The 27,131-nt window shown below is 33.8% G+C and overlaps 1 protein-coding gene across 4 annotated transcripts in view; it reads left to right on the forward strand.

Annotated features, from left to right (window-relative positions):
- The first annotated feature begins 2,659 nt into the window (after window positions 1–2,659).
- Window positions 2,660–27,131, forward strand: part of LOC123522895 (phospholipid-transporting ATPase ID-like) — a 104,491-nt gene continuing 80,019 nt past the window's right edge. Inside the window, exons 1-2 of one of the 4 annotated variants that reach the window (XM_045300390.2) lie at window positions 2,660–2,795; window positions 27,016–27,101. The gene's annotated coding sequence lies outside the window, so the exon portion shown is untranslated. Of the gene's footprint in view, window positions 2,796–12,029; window positions 12,052–14,979; window positions 15,004–17,394; window positions 17,503–27,015; window positions 27,102–27,131 lie in introns of those variants that run through there. The other 3 variants (XM_045300393.2, XM_045300392.2, XM_045300391.2) reach the window with 3 other exon arrangements.

The following is a 27,131-nucleotide window of genomic DNA, read 5'->3' on the forward strand; positions in this document are numbered from 1 at the left end:
CAACGCCCAGACAATCTAAGAATTTAGCCCCCAGAGCTGCTACTACGCGCAAACACCCATCCAGGCCATAGTGTAATACCAGGATTGGTATCTACTAAGTTACCCTCGTTTAAAGATACAGATAGAAATCTGGTAAGGTAAGTCGAGTATGCTGAATTTCCTCCATATTTTGACATGCGTAATTCTCACTGAAATCTATCTGTTTCATTTCTTTCACAGCTCTATATTGTCCAATCACCTTTCTTATGTGTTCGACAAACTGTCAATAACTTTGTTTCATTACTTGTATAAACTCTCCCTTAGGCAGTTCGAGGTCTACAACTCTCAACCGCTTTTTGACATCATTCATTTTCTTACGCTTCCATTCAAGTTTATTGTCGTTTTACCATGTCGAAAATATAGTACTTTAATGTTTACCATTTCCCTCTGTATTATCATGAATACTATTCAACCTTTTTTTCTAAAAAGCACAACCTCATCTTATAAAAAAGGTGCATGGTAATAAAATGAATAAAATTATATCTTCTCGTAATTCCGGCGATATTTTGAAATTTTGATATTAACAAGTAATGGTTTATTTGATTTAAAAAACGCATAGTTATCCGCAAACCTGCAAATGGCTGGTCAGCTGGTTTTGTTCAGTATATGTGACAGTTTACGAGACAGACAGATTGACAAAAATACATACAGACTGCCAGAATACATCAAAAAGTGTCAATAAAAAAAACTTGTGTGTATGCACTATATTGCTTCGGTGTAACTGCAAAAAAATATATGGTTGGCTTTCGCATGGCGGAAAAATGGCAAGAATGCGTAAACTAGGTTAAAATTCAGCCCGGGTGTGAAGGAATATATAGATAGTCCTAAAGCCTCTTGAAATGAAAGTGCCATTTTTAAAAATAATTACGTTTCCGTCAAATCACTGCCAGTAATACATTTTACATACAAATGTATTCAAAATCATCGGAGTTAATGGATAGTCTATAAATGTTAACATCTGAGTTCAATGACAGCACTAGCGGCCGTTTCCGACAGTCTTTCTTTTTCGACCATGCCTATTTAACGGCTAATATACTTTTTCAGGAATGACGTAGAACCCGGAAACTTCACACAGGTGTTCCGAAAGGACACATCTGTTAAACCAGATGATAAAAGTTTCACAGGTTGTTCATAAACAAAACAAATTGCGCAAAACTTTGGATATTTGCTCGATTTTTCAAACTGAAGAAATTGTTAGCGAATATCTCGAAACGTAACGATTGTATTTGGCTCAGAAATTGTAAATGTAAGCCATGGTCATTCCTTGACAAAACTGTCGAGTTGATTTGCAAGAATTGGCTTCGTTTTAATAGAAATAAATGAAAAACTTTACATACCGATTTACAGCTGGGCTACATTTCCAGCTGGGTTACATTTCCAGCGTGCGTCAGGATAGCCGGTTATCCAGTGTGTATTTAATTATATTTTTTCGAAAAGCTGAACAGTTCCACATTTTACACCTATAACTTGGGTTCATAAAACAGTCCTACAGTTTCTGATCTGGTCTGATCAATGGGAACTTCGTACCTTATCTGAAATTTCGTTCATGTATTAAACCAGAGCTCAGAGAATGTTAACATATCCAAACTAAACACCGAAACTCGCCGCGAGAAAATGAAACACCTTACAGCTAATAGATTGACTTCATAACACAAGCCCAAATTTCTAACCGCTGTTCTTGTCTGATAGAACTACGTTCTTTATCTGTTTGTTTGTATACTTATTCATAGTTGCCACCAGTAATCCAAATTGGCGACTCCTCCTGAACACTGTTGGTAATGTTAGTGGGAGAGTTGTGCAAGATGTAGAAGATTCTTTAGCGTGCCTGCTGTAAAACCTCCATACCGTGACGGGTCCTGTTTCCATAGTCAAACAGAGTTATAGGTCTACCACTGGACCACTGAATCCACTCTCTACCTTATCTGAACTGTCGTTGATGTATAAAATGCGGGGTTTAGAGAATATTAACATATCCAAATATGGAACACCGAAACTCACAAAGAGGCACTTTGAAATCCAGCAATCGGCACGAGTGTTTTAGGTGAGCAATATTGAAAAAGGGACAATTTAACTAGTTTCCGGTTTCGTGTCTGACGGTTGCGATCATCCTGCATCATGTAAATTTATAAACAGATAAATGAATAAACACACGGACCTGTGCAGTTTATTTGACCAAACGAAAAGGTATAATTATTAAAATCTACGCTGCAGAATTTTTGCGAAACTGTCTTTTCCCGTAGACTCGAGCTCCTATTGTGAAAACATGCGACAGATTCATTTTTTTTTCAAACCTGTCTAGCAAAAGATCAAGGATACACCCTGTTTTTTTATTTGCCAACCTTTCTAAGTTGAAAAAGAAAAACTGGATATAATAAAATTCAGCTAAAATGATGATGATGGTGATAACAAAAAAATATTATTCGCCGTTTTTAGTATTTTAAGGGAGCAACATTAATTTAAAGTTTTGTTCAGATATTACTTAGATCAAAGCTTTTCCACAGGAAAGCAAATTTTTAGTTAAAAAATAATTAAGTTAAACAAAGGCTGTTTAAAGACTATAATATTAATTAAATCTGAAAAACTCCAGCTGACCTACATTAATTAATAACTTCTCCCGATACTGAGCGTATTATTTCCGGGATTTCGTGTTGTGTTGTTATTTTGAAGTGTTTTTCTAGGAAACGGCTCATTTATAGTAAATACACCTGGTCAGACTCATCACAGTAATTAAGCAGACGTTACATATTGAAATGACGGTAGGCTTTTTCTCTTAAGTTAAAGAAAAAATGAAATTTCAAAGTTCAACAAATTATTTATTCTGCAGGAGACGAACGAATTTATATTATTATCATATCAATATTTTTTCTTATTGATATAGTGGACGATACGGTAGGGATGTATTTTATCGATTTAGGGGATGATATGTTGGATGGATTTAGCCATCAGCACAGGCAATCGGCGTGTGACTTTGACACCTTATGAATGATGGACCCCTGTTCTCTACAACCCAGATCCCCAACTCCACAACCCCCCATAGCATTATAAACCATCATTCATAAGGGGTCAAAGTCACACAGGGTGTGGAGTCCATCATTCATAAGGGGTCAAAGTCACACGCCGATTGCCTGTGGCCATCAGTTGAACATGTCTGAGATTTTCCAAAAAGGCCGAGACTGTCATGCCGATAATTTTCTTTTATATTATTCAGATGACAATTGTGCAGAATATTGTCCTTCTTTATCCATAGAACTAAATGTGCTGTACATATACTTAAAATCAATTTACATGCAAGCTTTTCTAAAGTTTTTCAATGTGTATTAGATCTTTTTATTTCATTGCAATTGATGCATTAATCAATTCATTAATCGTTCTCGATATCGACATTATGGATAAAATCCCGTTTTCCGGTATTAACCACCAATAAACGCCCGTTCCCGGTTTTATGGTGCGGGGGGTATCGGCCATTACGCTACATGGCGGTAGTGTTTAGATTATCCTTTTTTCAAGTTTTAAACAAAGAAAATTAATAAAAAAGTATTGCAGATTATCATTTAACATTGTTGTAATTAAGATGTAGCAAAAATATCCTCAAAGTTTACTTTATTTTTGAAATTTTATCTTTTATTCTACACTGCAGCTTCTGTGGCACGATACCGAAGGTGTGAAATTATTCGCATTGTTCAAGGTAAACAGATTATTTTTGCAAAAAAAAAATGTTGCCGAGGTCATAGAATAGTATTTCCATTGTGAGAAAGTGAGAACTTTCCTAAATCCTTATCTTCTGGCAAAAATAATCGCTAATATTGTACACGGTCTTTATATCGCTTAATCTCGTCAGCCCCCCTGACCCTGTTTACGGAAATACCGGAAAACGGGATTTATCCTTAATGTCGATATGGTCAATATTACAGTAAACAAAAGGTATGTAATATTATTATTTGTTGCAGTTTTGTTTTAATGTCTAATTAAGACTATTCTCGATATTGACATTATAGGATAAATCCCGTCTTCCGGTATTAACGGCCAATAAACACCCGTTCCCGTTTTCACGGTGAGGGGGGTATCGGCCATTACTCTATATAGCGGTAGTGTTTAGATTATCCTTTTTTTCAAGTTTTAAACAAAGAAAATGAATAAAAAAGTATTGCAGATTACCATTTAACATTGTTGTAATTAAGATGTAGCAAAAATATCCTCAAAGTTTACTTTATTTTTGAAATTTTATCTTTTATTCTACATTGCCGCTTCCGTGGCTCGATACCGAAGGTGTGAAACTATTCGCATTGTTCAAGGTAAACAGATTATTTATGCAAATAAATTGTTGCCGAGGTCGTAGAATAGTATTTCCATTGTGAGAAAGTAAGATCTTTCCTAAATCCTTATCTTCTGGCAAAAATAATCGCTAATGGTGTACACGGTCTTTTTATCGGTTAATCTCGCCAGCCCCCCTGGCCCTATTTACGGAAATACAGGAAAACGGGATTTATCCTTAATGTCGATATGGTCAATTGATTCAGTATCTTAAAGGTCCAATACTAAGGAAAGTGAACATTTTAATTTCTTTTAAAAAGCACAGAAACTATTTCATTTTATTGGAAAATGAAAGTTGGTATGTAGAAATTCGAAATAAATCGCAGTATATGTACAATTATTTTTCTATGAAGTATGAAGAAAGTTAAAAAGACCTGGGGGGTCATTCTGTCGATTCATTGAAATTTCAACATAATACACATAGATTTCTTTGAGTTCCAAAGACCTTCTGTAAATTTTGACCTGCCAATCTTCATTATTTAGTGTCTTGCAGAAGTCTATGCACTGACTATGAAAAAAATTGCCAACTCACTTTCCCTTAGTAATGGACCTTTAAACAATGAACATGATGCTAATAGTCTTAACTACAACATATCTTATGCCAAAAACAGTCAGCACAATCTTTATGCCAATGGCCTTTACAAAGTTGAAGTATATTAGATTTTCAACATGTCTTTTAGTATCTTTTGGTGTCTTTCGGTCGTTCTCTGACTTCCCTCCCACTTTTATTACCTTCAGTACTTTCTGTTCTCTCTGACTATCATTGTAAAGTAAGCAAATATTTTACATGCTGGTGTATTCCACAGCTACATGCTTCTCAGCAGAATTAGTTATTTTTTCAGAAAAAGTGCTATGAGCAGAGTAATTGCAGATTTAATATTTGCTGTAAAGTCAGTCTCAAGTTTCAAAGTCTAATTAAGGTTTGTGTAATGTTTTGAAACAGGTCTCCCCTCAGGTAAATTTAGTTTAAGAAATTTATAACTCATAAACCATGATTACTGTTTGTTATGTATAGAGTGCATTTTTTTAGTTTAAATCAGGGATGCAATAAATGTACCAAATAATGAGACTGTACTGGCTGAAGTAATTGTGCAACACTGCCATGTCTGTTTTATTACCGATTCCACATGTATAACGCATCCAAAATGAAACAGGAAGAGAGTTGGTACTTCAAAGTGCTGGTGTGTTGCTGTGACGCTTAAGAAAATCATACTGTGCATGGTATTTGATACACTGTACACTGTTGTCTGCAAAAATTGTCAGACATCTCAAAATTACAGGACTAGTGAACCCTGTTGCAGGATGAGTCACTAGTCCTGCAAGATGGATTGTCTCTGAAAAGAACTTTGTCCACTGATATGGGTACCATACCCTTTTAAATCAAGTGTATGTTTTTCCCACATGTTAGCCAAAAAATATGATATCCATTAAGCAATTGAGAGACTGTTCACATTTACAGTCTGGCATAAAAGGAAGGTAACTGATAATTGATGAGAAAATATTTTTAATGGTAATGTTATTAGGTTTAACAGCCAGAACCTGCATTGTCTTTACTTAGCAGCTATTTGTCTGTAGCAGCCAGTCAGCTAACTTCCCAAATTGGTTCTAATTTTAACTTGTCTGGAGCAGTCAACTGCTCTAGAAGCAGCCAGATTTTGTTGCTTCCATGGCTGGCTACTTATTACATGCTTAACTTCATATTCATGGGTAAAAATGTTCCTATATTATATTTGTCCAAAAATAATGCAGCATTTCCCTTTAAGATGATATTGATACCATTGTTTTCTAGTAATTTTGCTAGAATCAAACATTTCTGACACCACAGAAGTACACTTGAGGAGGAATAGCCAGAAGATTAAACAGTGGACCTCTTGAACTTGTTGAAGTATGGCAACTGGGTACTGCTTACTGCTTTTTCCGTGTCGTGTGTTGAATTTCTACTTAAGTCTTATGCATTTCAAAAATGCATGAGAATTTTTAATGTGTACTGTTACGCACCACCTTTTGAATGTAGATGAAAAACTTTTTTACTGACTTTTGTAAAATTTTGATTATGTGTAGACTGGATGCATCACCAATGTTCTAGGCAACAGATAACAAGACAAAAGCTAGGCAATGCCTGTATGCGGCCAGGCCACTCATAGGATGTTTTTCTTCTCTATTAACCTTTAACCTGCTGTCAGCCTAACCTGCTGTCAGCATTTGGTTCTGCCTTTGCGACCAGTGCAGACCAAGATCAGCCTGCACTGTTCATTATTCAGTCAGTAAATTTCCAGTGAACACTCCTTCAAATAGGGGACCAGTCCATTTTAGAAATTTAGCTAGGGAAAGGTTGATTTATGAAAGAGGCTTAGCGGGGCTCAGAGCTTACCCCTCAAAGTGCTGGCAGAAGGAATTCAGTGAAGAGTTAGAGCTAAGCAGTACTTGTAGTTTCTTAGAGGAATTAACAAAGTTCTTGTAAGAAGCCCTGCTTTATTGTCTCAGGGTTTGAGTAGACTTGGAAACAAAGTGAAATCTTTTTTGAACTGAAAACCATAAATTACCTCTTGATTCCAAAGCCCGCCCGCTTAGCTCAGTAAGGAGAGCGCAGATCTATCGATTGAGGGGTAGTGTGTTCGATCCCTGGGGAAGGCGTGTGTTCTCCTTGATGATTTGATAGGAGACATTGTGTCTGAAATCATTCGTCATCCACCTCTGATTCATGTGGGGAAGTTGGCAGTTACTTGTGGAGAACATGTTTGTACTGGTACAGAATTCAGGAACACTCAGGTCAGGTTAACTGCCAGATCTGTTATCTGAAATTTATAATGTTGAAAAACGGTGTTAAACCCAAAACAAACAAACAAATCTTGATTCTAGTTAAAAAATAATTTTCTTTACAATATTAAGTAAATATGTAACAAGAAATGGTTCTAACATCACCAAATCAATGTTCCACAAAAATTTTAATGTTCTTTTTCTGTTCTGTTCCAATCAGTTATTTTATATCAGTTCATTACCAAGTTTTCCATTTAATAAAAATGATAACTTAAGAAAACCTGGACAGGAAAATTGCCTTATGGTTCTATACCATTTTAATTAAATACCATAATCAAAAAGACTTAATCAAATAAAGATAGTATCCAAGCTGTTGAATTGACGATCTGTCATAAAACTTATTTCTTATGTGTCAGCCAAGAGAGGTTTTCCTGTCAATATCTGTAACTTAATCAAAATTGCTTGAAATTTGTGTGAAATATTAACAATTTCTAGCTTTGTAGACTAAGAATATCAACATTACATCTGAAAATAAGCATACAGATATTAATAGCCTGCTCCCTTAGCTCAATAGGGAGAGCAGAGATTTACAGATTGTGGGGCTTGAGTTTTATTCATTGGTGAGGTGCATGTCTTCTGTGATGATTTGATAAAGATATTGTGTCTGAAATCATTCTGCCTCCACCTCTGGTTTATGCGGAGAAGTTGGCAGTTACTTACAGAGAACAAGTTAGTACTGGTACAGAATCACTGGCTAGGTTAACTCCTGCAGTTACAGAAATTAAACACTGTTGAACAATTACATGTATGCTGAACCAAAAACAAATAATGAAAAGCATATTTATTCAAAATACATTATAGTTATCTAACATTCACACTTACATACAACCGTACATAATCATGTTATACTAATTTACAAAATATATTTAATATTACTCATCATGTTATTTTTTATGTCCCCGCCATAAAAGGGGCATATAGTGTTACCCCTGTCCGTGTTTGTGTGTTTGGGAAAGGGTTGTGTTCGTGTCCGGGCCATAACTTTGAAATGCATGGTCCGATTTGGCGATTTCAGAATAATTTGCAACATATGATAAGCATGAATAGACGATGTGTCTTGCGCAAAACCATTTCACTAGCTCAAAGGTCACGGTCACAGTCCTTGGTTGAACTTAGCCAATTTTCACTACATATATACTGATAATGTGGTCTTTGTGTCCAATCCATAACTTCGACATGCATGGTCTGATTTCAAAATAATTTGACACAAATGATAAGCATGAATAGACGATATGTTATGCGCAAAAACCATTTCACTAGCTCAAAGAACTTAGCCAATTTTCACTACATATACAGAATGCTAAATTTTTTGGTTTTCCTACAATTTTTTTTTTTTGGAAATAAATAGGACCAAGGGTCCTTCTTTTAGTTTGTGAGCGGTACCATGCCTGTGACCTTTCTCATGTTGCAGGGGCATCCGTGTCTGTGACACATTTCTAGTCTGTTTTTATTTATTTTATTATTACATAAAAATGGGATCAAGTATGTCTCTCTTCCTGAATTTAGAATTTGGATTTAAATCTTTTGGTGAAGTGATTTCTATTTACATGTGTTGAAAATGATCATCGTTCATTCCTGGAAATTATTTACACATATATGCACAGTTCATGCATGCATATTTCTTTTAAGCACATGATGTATTACATTAAATTCTCTGCTGCTTGACACACTTTCTACTGTTGTGTCATGTTTCTGCATCAACAGTGGTTTTTATTCCACATCTTACTTGGTATTCGCACAGCCTTGTTCTACCATTAATACTCAGTATATTGCCACTGTCATATTAACATACTGATGACAAGTAATTTTAGATTACCGGTAAATGTTTAGATATTTTACTTGAACACAAAGTTTATTAGTACAAGACCAACATAGTTACATCTGATTTAATGTGACCAGTTTTATACCCTTTTTAATTATTTTGGCTTTCAGAGAAGAAATATAACACTTTTGAAAAGTCTGTTCACATTATCATACAGTTAGTTTGTAATGATATTTAAAAAAAAATGATATTATATTATCTTATATATATATATATATATATTATATATTATAACATCAGAAAAGGTAAGGGTTGGGTTGATTAAATATGTTGTGACCATAATTATTAGTCATAGCACTGCAAGAAACCTATGAATAGGTAACTATAATAAAGTATTTAAGATCAGACTCTTATGTAGTCACAATTTGTAATTGATTTTTTATGAAAAAAGAGGCATGTCATGGTCTATTTAATAGAGAAAAATGATTTTACATTTTGATATAAACTATTCACAAAATTGATATTCGTACCTTGACATGTAATTAACAAATCTTCTGAAATCCTGATTAACTCATTGTAACATGTATCCAGCTGATACATATATGTTAGCAAGATCCTGCCATTCTGGTGCAAATATTTGGATTGTTGTAATCCACAAAACAGTTTTTCTAGCCATTTTGCTCTGTTTGATATTTCTTGAATTTGCTTATTTTCAGAGAATTAAATCTTTGTGATAATTTTTGGGTACTTGTTGGTTCAGGTGATGAAAAGTTTCATTGTGTTTATCCCAAATGTTCTCTATTTTCTCCTCTTTGTCTGTTCTTTTACTTTCAGTCTTCAAGTTTGATTGAGAAGTCTCTAGCAAACTCATTTGCGGCTGTTATTGTTCAAATTTCAAGTGTTTTGTTACTTACTTGGATGACGAATTTAGTTTCTACTAGTTTTTTGCCTACATACATTAATTTCCAAAGCGGCTGAAATGATTTTTGTGGATTTTACTTCTTCAAAAACTTTGTGACCTTGCTATAGAGATTTCTTCCTCTTCCTGAATTGAAAACAGATAGAAAAAAAGATAGATTTTAAGATATGATCTGAAAAAATCTTCATTTAGATTTGAACTTGCTCAAAATGATTGGATGATTCGCTGCTGGTGTCTGCATTACCTGACTGAGCTATTTTGCCATATACATACTGGGCATTTAAAGGGAATTCCTATAGTTTTTTATGCGCATCTTTCTGCGCAGCTGACACTTCCTATGGAAATCTGAAGTGAAGTCAACATTTGTTGAAATATGTGACAGGCAATCTTAAATATGAGGAATCTTGAATAAAATAACATTTTTGTTAAGTTTTTATCAGTAATCAAATGTTGATACTGGTTTATGTTATATTGACAAGTATCATGCCTGACAGGTATCTTGCCATTTTTGCGGTTTTCGCATCGCATTTTAGTACAGAGACAGTGTTGTTCATATAATGTAAGACAATTGAATTAGTACTGATAAAACAATATCACCTTTCAGATTATTCAGTATTCGATTATAGAAAGAATTAAGGATTTTTATTTTTATTTAACTTCTAGCAGACATATACATGTAATCAATTTGGCAAGGTGCACGCCATTTTCCGTCCGAAGAGGTGTTGTATTCTAGCGATCTTAACAAAAAATTTAGCCTGGTGACTCATACATTTTTAGCCATTTTTATGCTCACAATACAATTATCTATACACAAGAAAAACAGGAAAAAATTCTATGAAAGAGTTTTTTCAAAATCTAAAAAAATATTCTTCATTATGGGTACTTTTCATTGAAAAAAGTTTACAAAAGTGGATCTGAAACAATATTTTTTTTTAATTTGTACCCATTATTGTAAGGATATTGAAGATATAGAATTACAAATATGACTATGATATCAAATAAGTATAATAATGAAATCTGTAAAAAGAATAAACCTTATTGTGCTGTCTTGATGTATATTTTGGTTGGTGTTTATAAAAAAGCAGAAAATTAGGAAAATGTTGAAAAATCGCTGGAAGTTTCAGCAACAGTGGGTGTGTTTAAAACAATTTTTCACAAAAACAAGCCAGGTGACCCATTGTTCTTATGTGTTCATTGTTTTCAGCACAAATTTTCCTATCATATAATTTATGTGAATTTGAAAAAATTCTGTGAAAGGAAAAAAACTATAGGAATTCTCTTTAAGATGAAAGAAATTACAAGCAATACTATAATTGTTGTTTCATCAATTTCAGTCTACAAATGGTGTAATTTAGAAATCATAATGAATTTAAGAGTATGATTTACAAATGGTATTGAACTTAATAAGAGAATTATCTACAAATTATAATGAGTTTAAGAATATGGTGTACAAATTGTAATGAATTTAAGAGTATGATTTACAAAATTTATGGTAAGTTAAATGAACTTGATAAGAGTATACCTACAAATCTAGATAAATTAATTGGGGCTGTGAGTCTGTGAGTTATTGTCTCTCCGATGTGACATTGCAAGAGCCTTGTATTAATTGTTAGCAACAGATGCTTGCAAATTAGAAACCAAATCAATATAGAGAAGCCATGCGAGATGCCATCATGCAGAAGTCAAAGCTACAGAAGCCTAATCTCACAGTAATTGATCTGCCAACTCAATGAATATTCATACACACCTTAAACAAATACACTAAGCTTGTGTTTTAATAGGGTTTTATGTCAGAGTATAAAATATTTATCTAGCATGTCAGCTTTGGTTATTTCTGACTTCCGATTGTTGTCATATTGACTAGGGTTGCTATTTGGTTCTCTCACTTTTTTCCTACCTGAATATATATTGATTCCTGTTGGACTGACCTACTATAGGTATAAATGTTGAATGAACCTCAGGTGAGGAAAATATAAACCAAGGCTGATATATAGGAGAAAGTTACTGCTATTGCGAAATTCAAGCCACTTTCCGGAACCAGGATTTAATCAGTGTGTGAAAAGGTGGGTGTCAGCAGTGTATAGCTTCTGAAAGTGTTGGATATCTACTACAAATGTATAGTAGTGGTAGTTTTAGTTCTGAAGTAAACTGAAATGTGGATACCAAAACACAACTCTAAATAAATATAGTGCTGTTTTGTCAGGTAACTATGTACATGTAAATGTATATATACATGACTTTACACATTAGCAGTTACTTGTAGGTAATGTAAGAAAAATTATTCTGCTTCCTGTTAGTTCTAAGCTCTATTGAAAATTATTATATTTTTCTATGTGGATAATGACGTTCTTTATATATGGGTATATACATGTATGAAATAGCCGTTCAGTAATACAAGAAAAAGAAAACTGTGTATTGCACTCCTTCTACATGTAATACTATATTTCACAGAAAATGACATATGAGCCATGCCATGAGAAAACCAACATAGTGGCTTTGCGACCAGCATGGATCCAGACCAGCCTGCACATACGTGCAGTCTGGTCAAAATCCATGCTATTCGCTAACAGTTACTCTAATTCCAGAAGGCTTTGAAAGCAAACAGCATGGATCCTGACCAGACTGCGCGGATGTTGGTTTTCTCGTGGCACGGTTCATATATTTAAACTTTTCAAGGAAATAATATATCATCATTCTGATAAGCTAAGCTTTTTTTCTGATATTTGAAATAATGTTTGCTAAATTAGGATGTCAGATTTTAGGAAACAATTTATTGCTTCAACCGACTGTAAAATCATTAAATTTCGTGAGCATGGCTATTTCTCCAGGATAAAAATGACATGTAGTTAAACTTTTGAAGACAAAAGGAATGGAAGTTTTATTTGTTTGGGATTTTATTTGATGGATTAATGCAGCAGCTAAATCAGTGAAAACTAGACTCCACTATACCCCCCTCCCCACTTTTATCCCCCCCCCACACACACACACACTTGAATAATGTCACAGTTTTGCAAGATGATGATTGGAAAACTGTGACATACAAGCAGCTAATGTATCATGACTAGACTATGATATATCTTTTTACATTTTTATGATTGAATGTAGTGAACTGAGCCAGTCTATATAATTTTAATATCATTCCTCTGTGAAAATCTCTAAAATAGACTGGCTTTTTTCTATGAAATTGAATTTGACAAAAAAAGTGAAAAATATAGAAATATATTTATTATCAGTCGAGTGGCTAGTCTTTATCATGACTTATTGTGATTTTTGTGAGACAAAGTAGCTACTGTATCATGTTTTTTTGTGTGAATATTAAAGTAGAAATAAATACAGTTTCTCATGTAATTTGAATAGACTTTTAAGTTGCATTCCTGTGTTTGAATTAGATCTATTCTCATATTGAAGAGTAAATTAAAACTTGAATGCCAGTTAAATACGGAATTTAAATTTACAAGAAATTATTATTGTAAGCTAAAGGTAGTTATAAAGTTCCAAATGTCATTGTTTAAGGTTTCGATGGAGGCATTGAGAAACAAAAATCAAACAACACCAAATCATAGAAAGAAAGAGTTGTTTGACATGAAAATTGAACAGCATGTAAAACATGTATATTACTTTACGAAACAAGTGTCAGTATACTGATATAAACATTGAATTCCGAAAAAGGGCTGCCTAAAGGGGCTCCACTTCCGGACAGTTAAACGCCTTTAAAAACTCACCATTTTCAAAGAACTGTTACACATGTTTGTTTTGATGCATTTGCAATAGTGTGCGAGTGGTGAAATTTCACATAACAAGGTGGAACATAGTTTTCAGCAATTGTTTATCTTTTTTTCTTTACAAATGGCATTCATTTTCAAAGGGAGACAACTTTTTCTCAAAGATTACTTAAAATAATCGGAAAAAGTTGTTTCCCTTTGAAAATGAATGTCATTTGTACTTAAAATAATCGGGAACAGTTGTCTCCCTTTGAAAATGAATGCCATTTGTAAATAAATAAAGATAAACAATTGCAGAAAACTGTGTTCCACCTTGTTATGCGAAATTTCACCACTCGCACGCTATCGCAAATGCATCAAAACGAACGTGTGTAACTGTTCTTTGAAAATGGTGAGTTTTTAAAGGCGTTTAACTGTCCGGAAATGGAGCCCCTTTAGGCAGCCCTTTTCCGGAATTCAATGTTTATATCAGTATACTGACACTTGTTTCGTAAAGTAATATACATGTTTTACATGCTGTTCAAGTTTCATGTCAAACAACTCTTTCTTTCTATGATTTGATGTTGTTTGATTTTTGTTTCTCAAGGCCTCCATCGAAACCTTAAAGTTAATTAATCTTTAGCCTTCTGGTGGCAAGTTATTCTGCCTTTTGCAAGCAGTGCAGACTAAGATCAGCCTGCACATCTGTGCAGTCTGATCATGGTCTGCACGGTTCGCTATTCAGTCAGTGAATTTTCAGTGAACATTCCTTTGAATAATAAGTGGTACTGCCCAAACTGAATAATGGACCAGTCCATTTTAGGAATTTAGCAGGCTAAAGGTTTAATAAGGTTAGATAATCAATCGGAGGATTACATATAAATCATCTATTGAGGTGTTAAACTTGAAAGACAAAAAGACATGACAGTTTTACCCAGCCTCCAATCCATTCTCCCTTAGTTATAAAGGATAGTAATTTTCAGTAAGCCTTCAGGTATTTAAAAATTAATAATTTAAGCTGTGGCTTAGGTGAAAGTGCATATCAATAGTATTGTATATAGGAGTGACCTGACAATGGTACATGTACCTGTGTTATTTTGAAATGTTATTAAACCGTAATCAAATAGTTCCTTATTGTGTGGGCAGACATTGAAAAAAAAAAAAAGATTGTTAATCTGTCAGTTGAAGTTGTTTCTTTTTTTTCAGTTTTCTGCTGCAAATTGATTTTGAATTTTAGTAAAATTTATATCATATATGTACATTTTTTATAGCGTAAAGCATGACACTTGAAGCAGAAAGGGTTATAATATAGCTCATTCACGGTAATCGCTATGACTTCATACACACAACCGATTTGTATAAGGTCATTAACAAGGACTGGAATTAATGTTTGAAAAATTAAGAAAGAGCTTCCAGTTTAAACAGTGAAAAATTGAAATTATGTGTATTTCCTTGTGAGTAAATCATGTGGGTTTTTTTTTTTTGGATGAAGAAAGTTGTGTGTTTTGACTATACAAACATTTTGTTGGATCTGTGAAATTTCTGTGTTTCTATGTAACTAAATTGGTTAAATTCTTTGTTGGCTGATGGTACTTTGTAAATACCACTGTAGGTTAAATATTGTTCCGTATGATTTATCTTGATTAAGTTGGAATTTAGTGTTGGCAAATGTAATATAGATAAAAGTGAAAGGATGTTTGAAAAGAAGATACTTTGGGAAATATACTTGAGGAATTATAAATGTTGTTAATGTAAGAGTAACTGTCAGTACTGGTAATATCTTTCATCTTTGGTCAGTCATGATTATAAATTGCACAGAGATTGAGATTTGAAGAAAATTGATAGAAGTTTTGTGATTCTTGTGCCCCCGACCACCCCACACACATTCAATAGTGGGGGCACCTGCAGTGTTCTATTGACTTTTGTGTATATTTATCAGTTTAAAATTATATCATAGTTGTACTTTTGTAACTTCTTGTAACAATCTTAGCTGTCACCGCTAAGTTAAAATATTTTCATTTAGTCAAAAACAGTTGTAGATGTAATTGGTAAGTTAAAATGCTAACATTTAGTTTAAAACTACTGTAGCTGTTATGGCTAAGTAAAACAGCCTGCAGATTCTGCGTTGGCGACCAATGCAGACCAAGTTCAGCCTGTGCAACCGTCAGTAAATTTTCAGTGAACACCCATTTGAAGAATAAATGGTACTACCAGTGCATTTTAGAAATTAGCAGTCAAAAGGCTCTCTATGCTATTTTGGCCCGTGTTGTAAGGATTGAAGAACATAGATATTGTGTAAGAGAATATGTAATCGCAAAGACATTGCTGGTCACTTTGATATAATATATAGCTTTATCAATGTAATATTAGAATTCAAGTTTAGAGTCATTTAGAGTTATTATTTTTTTTTACTGAATATCTATAGTAAATGGCGTGGTTTTGAAGATAACTAAGTGGTTCATTTACAAATTCAGATCTGTGTCATTTTTTTCATAGTCAAAATGGTTTAAGGCAATATTATTTGTTTTTATTTGATGTGATCTCAAAATGAAAATCTACTTCACTCAACCGAATAATGTTAGTTTTAAGATGGGAGACATGAATGATAAATACGACTATGTATCATTTTTGAAATATTTTCGATGTGAGATACTGCTTACAGTATTGTATAAAAGTAACTTGTTCATACTTTATAGGTGAAAGGTTTTCATATTTAAAAATAAGAGTGCTGTGAAAGTGACCAGTGGTATAAACTTTAATTGACACACAAATTTATCGAGGTATCCAAATGAATTATCCAGTGGAGTTAAATGTTAACTGTAATCTACTTTTTGAAATTATATAAAAAATCAAAATTCTTCATGCCTTTTTACCTAGCTTACACTTATTTCACTCTGTCATTTTTCAGTGTCACTGCGTACTATACATTTTATGCCGAACTTGATGGCAAATATATGTTTTGAAAAATTTCAGACCAACGAGTAGCTTTAATACTTGTACAGCTGATATATCAGAAACTGGGGCCTCCGTGGCCAAGTGGCTAAGGTTGTGACTTCAAATCACTTGCCCCTCATCGATGTGGGTTCGAGCCTCACTCGGGGGTCGAATTCTTCATGTGAGGGAGCCATCCAGCTGGCTTACGGAAGGTCGGTGGTTCTACCCAGGTGCCCGCTCGTGATGAAATAATGCACGGAGGGGCATCTGGGGTCTTCCTCCACTGTTAAAGCTGGAAAGTCGCCATATGACCTATCATGTATCGGTGCGATGTTAAATCCAAAAAAAAACAAAAAAGACAGATCAGAAGCTAGCCACTATCAACCTTTAGCCTGCTAAATTTTTTAAATGGACAGGTTCATCATTCAATTTGGGCATTACCATTTATTCTGTGAAGGGGTGTTCACTGAAAATTTACTGACTGAATAGCGAACGGTGCAGACCATGATCAGCCTGCAGGCTGATCTTGGTCTGCACTGGTCACAAAGGCAGAATCAGTTGCTGCCAGCAGGCATAAGGTCAACTTTTTAATGTACATGTAAAACTGCTTACAAGTTCTAACCATTTCTAGAAGCTCCGCCCCCTCTTACTAAAAACTATTGATCTGCCCCTGCTTGAATAACTTGTTACTGATCATGACAATTTCTTTTGAAGGAAACAGGATATGGGAGGCAACAAATGTTGTAATAATGATGCTTATGTTTATCGTGACATGAGAAAATTTTATTTCCATATTTGGATATTCTCGCATTTATAATGTTTTGTTTTGCTACTAGGCAACCATTAGTTTGAAGGGATGCTTATCTGTTCAGTGAAGGACTGATATAATCTTGACTCAATGGCAGATCTGTTTAAACCACATTTCATGGACTGTGACTTAATTGTGCTGTTTAAAACTAGAAAAGGATCAGTAAAAATTCAAGATAGTACTCAGAATTAAAGGGATGGTTATATAATTGGTAAATGTGAACGAGTCTTTGTACAATATGTATTTGATATTCAGTAGAACTGTGTTCATTTATGTAGATAATTGAAATCTATTCCTGGAATTAAACATTATGATATTCAGTTAAACACAAGACAGTGTTTCAGAATTTAAGAAAAGTTGTTATTCTCAAACTTCATACTGTGAAATCATTTATAAACCTTTACCCTGCTAAACTTCTATAGTGAACTTGTCCATCTTTCAATTTGGACATTACCATTAGCTGTTAAAAGGGGTGCTTACCAAAAGGATACTGACTGAATGTCGAACAGTGCAGATCATGATCAGAGTGCATGGAATGGATGTGCAGACTGAACATGATCTACACTGGCTGCAAAGGCAGAATCAAATGTATCCAGCATGAGAAGGATTTATAAAATGCGGGCATGAAATTTCATAGATTTGGACAAGTCCTTTTTCATGGGATTGTGGAATCAACGAAAATAAGTATCAAATAAATATTAATGATTTTTTCAGTATATTATTTTGAGTAAAACTTATACATCTTTGCTAGTTTGTCAGATATAATGTATCTTTAGCAATATCTAACAAGGGTTAAATTAACATTTAGCCTGCTGGCAGCAAGTGATTAATCTGCTTTTGTGACCAGTGCAGACCAAGATCAGCCTGCACATCCTTGCAGGCTGATCATGGTCTGGCACTGTTCGCTATTCAACACCCCTTTGAATAATAAATGGTACTGTCTAAATTGAAAGATGGACCAGTCCATTTTAGAAATTTAGCAGGCTAAGGGTTAAGGGTATCCTGCTATAATGCTCTGAAGGCCCGGCTACTTCTGTAGCAAATACACAAATTTATGCAAAGTTCTAAATGGGCGGACTCCCCTCAAAGGTAATGGTAAAGGTAAGGTAAATTGTATTTACCGTTGCTTTGTGAAACAATGAACATATTAAGCTCTGTTGAGCTTTTGAGTGACCTTATTTTTAGAACAGTTAAAACCAATTATACCTTACCACCGGCAATTTGCTGGTACCCATTTATGGCTGGGTCAAAGTGCCTTACTCAAGGACACACAACAGTGAGTAGTCAGGAATCAACCAGTGTCAGTCCACTGAAGAGCCCTCTACTTTGCAACTTCCACCTTCAACTTCAATAATTAATGAAACCCCTGACCTAATCTTCTTGCACCCCCTCCCTAGCAGTATTTAGTGGCATTTTTTAGTTTAAGATGAAAGGATTATAGAAAATGCTTATCATGGAATAATTGAGTCTGAAAATTATAGGAGGTCTTGGCAGATATGTTGATGCACTCTCTACATGAAGTCAGAATTTCTGACAAATCCTTCTCTTAGATGTTTAGTGCACCTGCATGTCAGATATATTTACTTTGATATTAACAGTATCAAGGTAAGTTCATTACCAGTAATTAATTAGATTAGCTTAGTTTAGAGAGTAAAAGCTTTATTGTTTGAAAGGGATATTGGAATACTCTTTTTAAGATGCAGCCTCCAGATTTATACAGTACAACCTCTCCAGAGCGGCCCTATCAAAAACCTCTCTATAACAACATCATCAAAATTTCTCTAAGCTTATATATACTATCAAATTACCTCTCAAGAACAACAACCTCTACATAACAGTCAGTATTTGTATCTCCCAAAGGGTGTTGCTCTACAGAGGTTGCACTGTATATTTTGTTTTTGAAATTTAGGAAATGCTTTCATTAGTTTGTAATTAATGAATAGAAATTGATTCCACTCATTATTTGAGCCTCACCAAGCGAACAGCATTGATACAGTCCAGTAAGTGTGGATGCTCAGGCTGGTCTGGATATCCGTGCTGGCCGCAAACGCACTATGTTGCTTTTATATGTAGACAACTCCCGAAGTGTTAGTCTCACTATTGAAATTTAATACAGAATAGAAGGAAATCTACTTAATATATACATTTTCTTGATAATCTAGGAATTAATTTATAATGGCCTAAAGTGAATATTATTAACAACACAGTGAAAATGATTCATGTAGGGATAATTTGTGTTTTTCAAAAAAAATGATAGCTTTGTTCGTATGTGTTATTTAACATACGTTGCTTGACATGTTTTTAAAAAACTCCCCATCTGTAATTTATAATTTGCTTTCTTACCTTTTCTAAAATGTTAATAGAAACTTTTTAACCTATTCATGTAAAAACAGTTGCCCTATTTCCTGAAGCTAAATAAACAAGATTGTAAACAAAACAGCTTTAAAATAGTCACATTTGCATAATTACATATTAAATCGTGAAAACGTGACAAAATGTCCAAACATGATTATGTGACCATCAAAGTTTACTTGTCTTATATACTTTGTGGTAAAAATAGTAAAGTTGGAGTAATCATGGCAAATTGGTCATTTGTTAAATCATGGCATATGTTGATTCGTAATCATGGCATATGTTGGTAATGTGATATCATGTCATATGTTGGTCACTTGTTATCATGTCATATGTTGGACATTTATAATCATGTCATATGTTGGTCATTTGTTAACATGTCATATGTTGGTCATTTGTTAACATGTCATATGCTGGTCATTTGTTAACATGTCATATGGTGGTCATTTGTTAACATGTCATATGTTGGACATTTATAATCATGTCATATGTTGGTCATTTGTTAACATGTCATATGTTGGTCATTTGTTAACATGTCATATGTTGGTCATTTGTTAACATGTCATATGGTGGTCATTTGTTAACATGTCATATGGTGGTCATTTGTAATCATGTCATATGTTGGTCATTTGTTAACATGTCATATGGTGGTCATTTGTTATCATGTCATATGTTGGTCATTTGTCAACATGTCATATGGTGGTCATTTGTTAACATGTCATATGGTGGTCACTTGTTATCATGTCATATGGTGGTCATTTATAATCATGTCATATGGTGGTCACTTGTTAACATGTCATATGGTGGTCATTTGTTAACATGTCATATGGTGGTCACTTGTTAACATGTCATATGTTGGTCATTTGTTATCATGTCATATGTTGGTCATTTGTTAACATGTCATATGGTGGTCATTTGTCAACATGTCATATGTTGGTCATTTGTTAACATGTCATATGGTGGTCATTTGTTAACATGTCATATAGTGGTCATTTGTCAACATGTCATATGGTGGTCATTTGTCAACATGTCATATGGTGGTTATTTGTAATCATGTCATATGGTGGTCATTTGTCAACATGTCATATGGTGGTCATTTGTCAACATGTCATATAGTGGTCATTTGTAATCATGTCATATGGTGGTCATTTGTCATCATGTCATATAGTGGTCATTTGTCAACATGTCATATAGTGGTCATTTGTTAACATGTCATATAGTGGTCATTTGTCAACATGTCATATGGTGGTCATTTGTTAACATGTTATATGTTGGTCATTTGTCAACATGTCATATGTTGGTCATTTGTAATCATGTCATATGTTGGTCATTTGTTAACATGTCATATGTTGGTCATTTGTAATCATGTCATATGGTGGTCATTTGTTATCATGTCATATGGTGGTCATTTGTTAACATGTCATATAGTGGTCATTTGTTAACATGTCATATGTTGGTCATTTGTTAACATGTCATATGTTGGTCATTTGTTAACATGTCATATGTTGGTCATTTGTGATCATGTCATATGGTGGTCATTTGTATCGTGTCATATGGTGGTCATTTGTGATCATGTCATATGGTGGTCATTTGTTATCGTGTCATATGGTGGTCATTTGTTAACATGTCATATGGTGGTCATTTGTTAACGTGTCATATGTTGGTCATTTGTTAACATGTCATATGGTGGTCAGTTGTAATCATGTCATATGTTGGTCATTTGTTTTCATGTCATATGTTGGTCATTTGTAATCATGTCATATGGTGGTCATTTGTTAACGTGTCATATGTTGGTCATTTGTCAACATGTCATATGGTGGTCATTTGTTAACATGTCATATGTTGGTCATTTGTCAACATGTCATATGGTGGTCATTTGTTAACGTGTCATATGTTAGTCATTTGTTAACATGTCATATGGTGGTCATTTGTTAACGTGTCATATGTTGGTCATTTGTTAACATGTCATATGGTGGTCAGTTGTAATCATGTCATATGTTGGTCATTTGTTATCATGTCATATGTTGGTCATTTGTCAACATGTCATATGGTGGTCATTTGTTAACATGTCATATGGTGGTCATTTGTCAACATGTCATATGTTGGTCATTTGTTAACGTGTCATATGGTGGTCATTTGTCAACATGTCATATGTTGGTCATTTGTCAACATGTCATATGGTGGTCATTTGTTAACATGTCATATGGTGGTCAGTTGTTATCATGTCATATGGTGGTCATTTGTTAACATGTCATATGGTGGTCATTTGTTAACATGTCATATGGTGGTCAGTTGTAATCATGTCATATGGTGGTCATTTGTTAACATGTCATATGGTGGTCATTTGTTAACATGTCATATGTTGGTCATTTGTAATCATGTCATATGGTGGTGATCATGTGTTATCATGGCATATGTTGGTCATTTGTTATCATGGCATATGTTGGTCGTTTGTTATCATGACTTATGTTGGTCATTTGTTAACATGTCATATGTTGGTCATTTGTAATCATGTCATATGTTGGTCATGTGTTATCATGACATATGTTGGTCATTTGTTATCATGGCATATGTTGGTCATTTGTTAACATGTCATATGTTGGTCATTTGTAATCATGTCATATGGTGGTGATCATGTGTTATCATGGCATATGTTGGTCATTTGTTATCATGACATATGTTGGTCATTTGTTATCATGGCATATGTTGGTCATTTATTTTCATGGCATATGTTGGTCATTTATTGTCATGTCATATATTGATTTGTTGTCATGGCATATGTTGGTCATTTGTTATCATGGCATATGTTGGTCATTTGTAATCTTGACATATGTTGGTTATTTGTTATCATGGCATATGTTGGTCATTTGTTATCATGACATTTGTTGTAATGGCATATATTGATTTGTAATCATGGCATATGATCTTTTTGGTTTTTGCACAACTGCTTAAGCTCTCTTGACAAATAAAATGTGTGTGTTTAAAGGGGAGTGGTGGTCTAGTAGTTAAGAAGTCTGCAGCTCAACATGGGGAATGCAGGGTAGAGTCCCACTGGGGCCATGGCCACACCTTCACATATGATGCCAGTACTGGTATTTCCATGAAGCGGACTCATATAAGCTTGAATCTTTCATAATAGTCTAGATAAAATAAGTTAGTTTGAACTAAATGAGTGAGTTTCAGCAGGGAATATAATAATCAAAAGTAACTAATTAATTCAAATGTTAGATATCCTGATGGATTCTTTTCATGTTCCACTATTTTATAGTAAGTGCAGATGCTGTGTATGTGTAGGCGGCAGTCAAGTCATAGTGCCATTGTTTAAGGTTTGTGACTCATGCTGACTTGTTAATCGCTGCAACACCTTTTATAGATTCTTGCAGTAGGATTACACAGCTTGACCTGTATATAGAGAAATTGAGATATACATTATATGGGCTTAGTAGTATTTTGTTCTAATTTAGTGGGAATGTTCTGCTATTTAGCAGATATTTTGACTTAGGTGTGCAGTACTATCTTTACATTTGAATTTTTTTTAATGAAAAGTATGAAACCAATTGCAAGCTAGTAGACATACATGGGGTTAAGTAAATATTCTAGTTATTTACATTGAATTTCTTAGATGGTTTCATGGTTTCAGTTACACTTTCTAAATTGTGTAATTGGGCTCATGCTACAAACGAAATAGAATACCATGAAAATAAATTACATTAGTCCTTAAAGACTAAGCTTGCTGGCGGCAAGTGATTTTGCCTTTGTGACCAGTGCAGACAAAGATGATCAGCCTGCACATCTATGCAGGTTGATCATGGTCTGCACTGTTTGCTATTCAGTTAGTAAATATTCTGTGAACACCCCTTTAAATAATCAATGATGCTGCCCAAATTGAAAGATGGACAGTCTATTTTAGAAATTTAGCAGGGTAAGGGTTAAGGTATAGGTCCATGTTCAGGAGAAAAAGTTTGAACGTCATCAAATCATAGAAAGAAAGCATCGTTTTACATGAAAATATAACAGCATATAAAACATTTATATTATTATACAAAACCATTGTCAATTTTTTCATATAATTATTGTCAATAATATTGAATTCCGGAAAGGGACTACATGAAGGGGCCACACTTCTGGACAGTGTAGCGCCTTTAAAAATTCACCATTTTTAAAAAGCTGTTACATGTCTTCGTTTTGATGCATTTGCAACATCGTGCGAGTGTTTAAACGTTACATAACTAAGTAAAACATCATTTGACAATTGTTTACATTTATTTCTTTACAAATGGCATTCTTATTTAAAGGGCGACAACTCATTTAGAATATTTTAAGTATCCAACTCCGTTGGACAGAACACTAAAACATGTATTGGACAGATAAGTTATGTGTCAAGATGCTGTTCATTTGCTAAAAAAATCTGTTGTTTTGTGATATACTGCTAAAAATTAATGAAATTTAATTACTAAGAAGCCAGGACAGGAGGGAGAGGTCAGAACCATGGCATGTATGTACTATCCATGGCAGAAATGCTGTAACCACCGAGATATTCCTGTGGACCAACCTACCTCATCCAGAAACAGTATTATTATTGCAGCATTGTATTATATTGAAAGTTGAATTGAAAACTGTTGTAACTCATATTGAATAAAGGAGTAAAGTGAGTTTTCCTTTCAGCCTTTGATATGTGCTCTATTTTGTGACATAAAGTTATATGAAAGATGCATTTCCCTTGCCTTCCATTGAAATTGTAATACACAATGATAAACTGATTCTTTGTGTATATTATTGCCATATTATGATCCAGAGGGATTGTTTGTTGATTAGAATGAAACTTAGGCCTCACCAAATTAAAAAGTTGTTCATCGGATTTGCCGCTCGTATATTTTCAGAAACACAAAAAAAATATTTTTTTTTTGTTTTTGGCTTGCGCTCGCCCCATTGAAAAAAATCAATCCAAAATTTTTTGGTGCGCTGCTTTTTACGGACGTAAAAGTGTATAAATGCTTATACTTCCAGTCCCAGATTGTTCTCAAATGGATTTTAATCAAAATAAATACATACTACGCACACATCGTCTATAATAAATCATAATACTTATATTTAGTTGCATTAAAGTTATTTCCCCTTTATGCAGTTACGCCATTTTCTTCAACTGTTTACAAAATTACGTACTACAAAATTCGATTTATTTCATTGAAAACTGGATGAAGAAAAACATACTAATTTGTTTCATAACATCAATCTACATTATTTGGTAAGGGTAAATACTTATTGATGCATGTCACTTATCTGTTTTCTGTTTTTTTCCAAATGATCAGCATTTGCATACGAAAGTTGGTGGGGTAAGGAATTTACATTACGAGTTGTTTTCAGGACAGTTTTGTTTTTCAAATTTTCCAATCATTTAGTAGACTAATGTTAATGCACGTTAATCTCCATTTCAGACTTTAATTGAGACTTTGTTTCAACAAATTTAATATGTTATGAAAGTTTAAAGTTAGAAAAAAGAGCTGTACATAAGACATCATGCTCGACTTTTCTAAATCAGAGCTTTGCCAGTAAAAGGGGCATAATAGTCAGAAGCTATTAAAGTACAGAGCTATTGGTCATTATATAAAACTTAATTAAAAATATTCTATGTTAAAAAGGGGCATAACTCTGACTAGATTCAGACTTAAGAGTATTGTTTCTCCTGGTGTAGACTTTGACAGTAAATAACTGTTATAAGTTTCCAATCAGAAGCTTTAATAGATCTAGCAACATAGATATTTGATGTATCAAAAACTTTGTAAAGTCAGCTAAGAATGCTACATTTTCATAGCAGTAAATATTCGATTCGATATTTGATTACAGTGTACTGTATGACAATGTTATTACCTTTTTTCACAAGTTTGCTTTGTTGTGCATCTGCGGGTTAGATTTTCTCAATCCCCGGGGACTTACTTTTTAATTTAAAAGGGCTATACATTCTATTTTAAGGTTTTTATTAGTCAGTCGAGAGCCAAATGAAGACAAATATATTTCTTCGCTCTTCGCTCGCTCCTGATTTTCTCAAAAATCAAAAAAAATATTTGAATTATTTTTTCGCTCGCCGCCTCAAATTTTTCAGAAAAAAATCCGATGAACAACTTATCAATTTGGTGTGGCCTTAGCAGAATTAGTCTAGCAGCTTAAACTGTCGACAGATTCTGACAGCACATATCAGACAGGTAGATGAAAAAACTGATAGAATTGTATTGAAACAGATAGGCTCTAAATCTGTATTTAATGAAACAAAATAAACAAAATCCTGTGAGAAAAAGCACTGTTTGGAATTCAGGAGTAAGAAACAGTTGGCAGATTTTTGACTTTATGATAAGTGGGGATCGAGTCATACTCTTATAAAATAAATTCTGCAAGATGAAAACAGGGTCACAAACAGTCATTGATTCATTTCGGCATTGATTCATTTTGGGCAGGCAAAGCATATCCTGTATAATTTAATTCACAAAACTGAAGTCCTTCATGCATTTTTCTGAAAGCTAATAGTTGAAACAGATAAAATTGGAAAAACTTAACTTTGTCTAGTAACATTTTTATTTCAGTTAAAGTTAAAAAAACTTTATCTGTGTGATTTTATGGTATAGATACATACTAAATTATGTTATAGAGAGCAGAAGAATTTAAGTATAAAATCTTAACTATATTATTTTTTTCTTAAAATTTATTATTACAGAAGACAATGCATTATTTAAAAGAAATGTGCACACGGTTTACTTCCTGTAAGTGAAAGATGTGTATGCATTTACAATGCATTATTAATGTGTGGTGTCTATATGTATACATTTTAATGTATGTTATGAAGTGTCTGTCATTTCATAAATGTTATATTATATTTTTTGATGGTTCATAGTTCATAGTCAGTTGTCCTGCATCAGTCATCCTGCATCAACACAAAGTTCCAAAACTCTCTTTATGTAACCCCTTGCCAGTCGTAAGATAGTGCTGAAAATCGAGTCTCATAAAGTTGTATTCCTGGACATTACCATACTCTCCAGTATAAATGCATCTCCCCGCAATTACATGTAATGCCTTAATTCCCCCAAATTGGGTCCTTAGATAGAAAACCCCTTGACCCCTTCTTTTATGGAATGCAGCTGTTACTGGGACGTGTTTATTTAGGGGGTATACATTATGCCAATGACTACCAATAAATTCTTCATGTGATTTTTTTATTGTATGAATTTGAATCAGTATTATGCATTAAGATCCTAATCTTAATGAGATACTGTTTAACCTTTGGTTGACATAGACCAATTAATATATGTTTTGTCAAAATATTGGTTTAAAATAGGGCAGTAATGATTTCCAGGAATATAAGCTCTGTCTTTGAATATTTCAGGTGAAGTGAAGATGTATTTCCATGGAGATGATTATTCTCAAATCCCAACTTTTACCTCCCCTAGAATCTGACCAAAGAAACTGAAGGTAGGTATTTTGCTGCTATATAAGAGTATT

Source organism: Mercenaria mercenaria, chromosome 8 (assembly GCF_021730395.1).
Source record: "Mercenaria mercenaria strain notata chromosome 8, MADL_Memer_1, whole genome shotgun sequence".
Classification (NCBI taxonomy): Eukaryota; Metazoa; Mollusca; class Bivalvia; order Venerida; family Veneridae; genus Mercenaria; species Mercenaria mercenaria.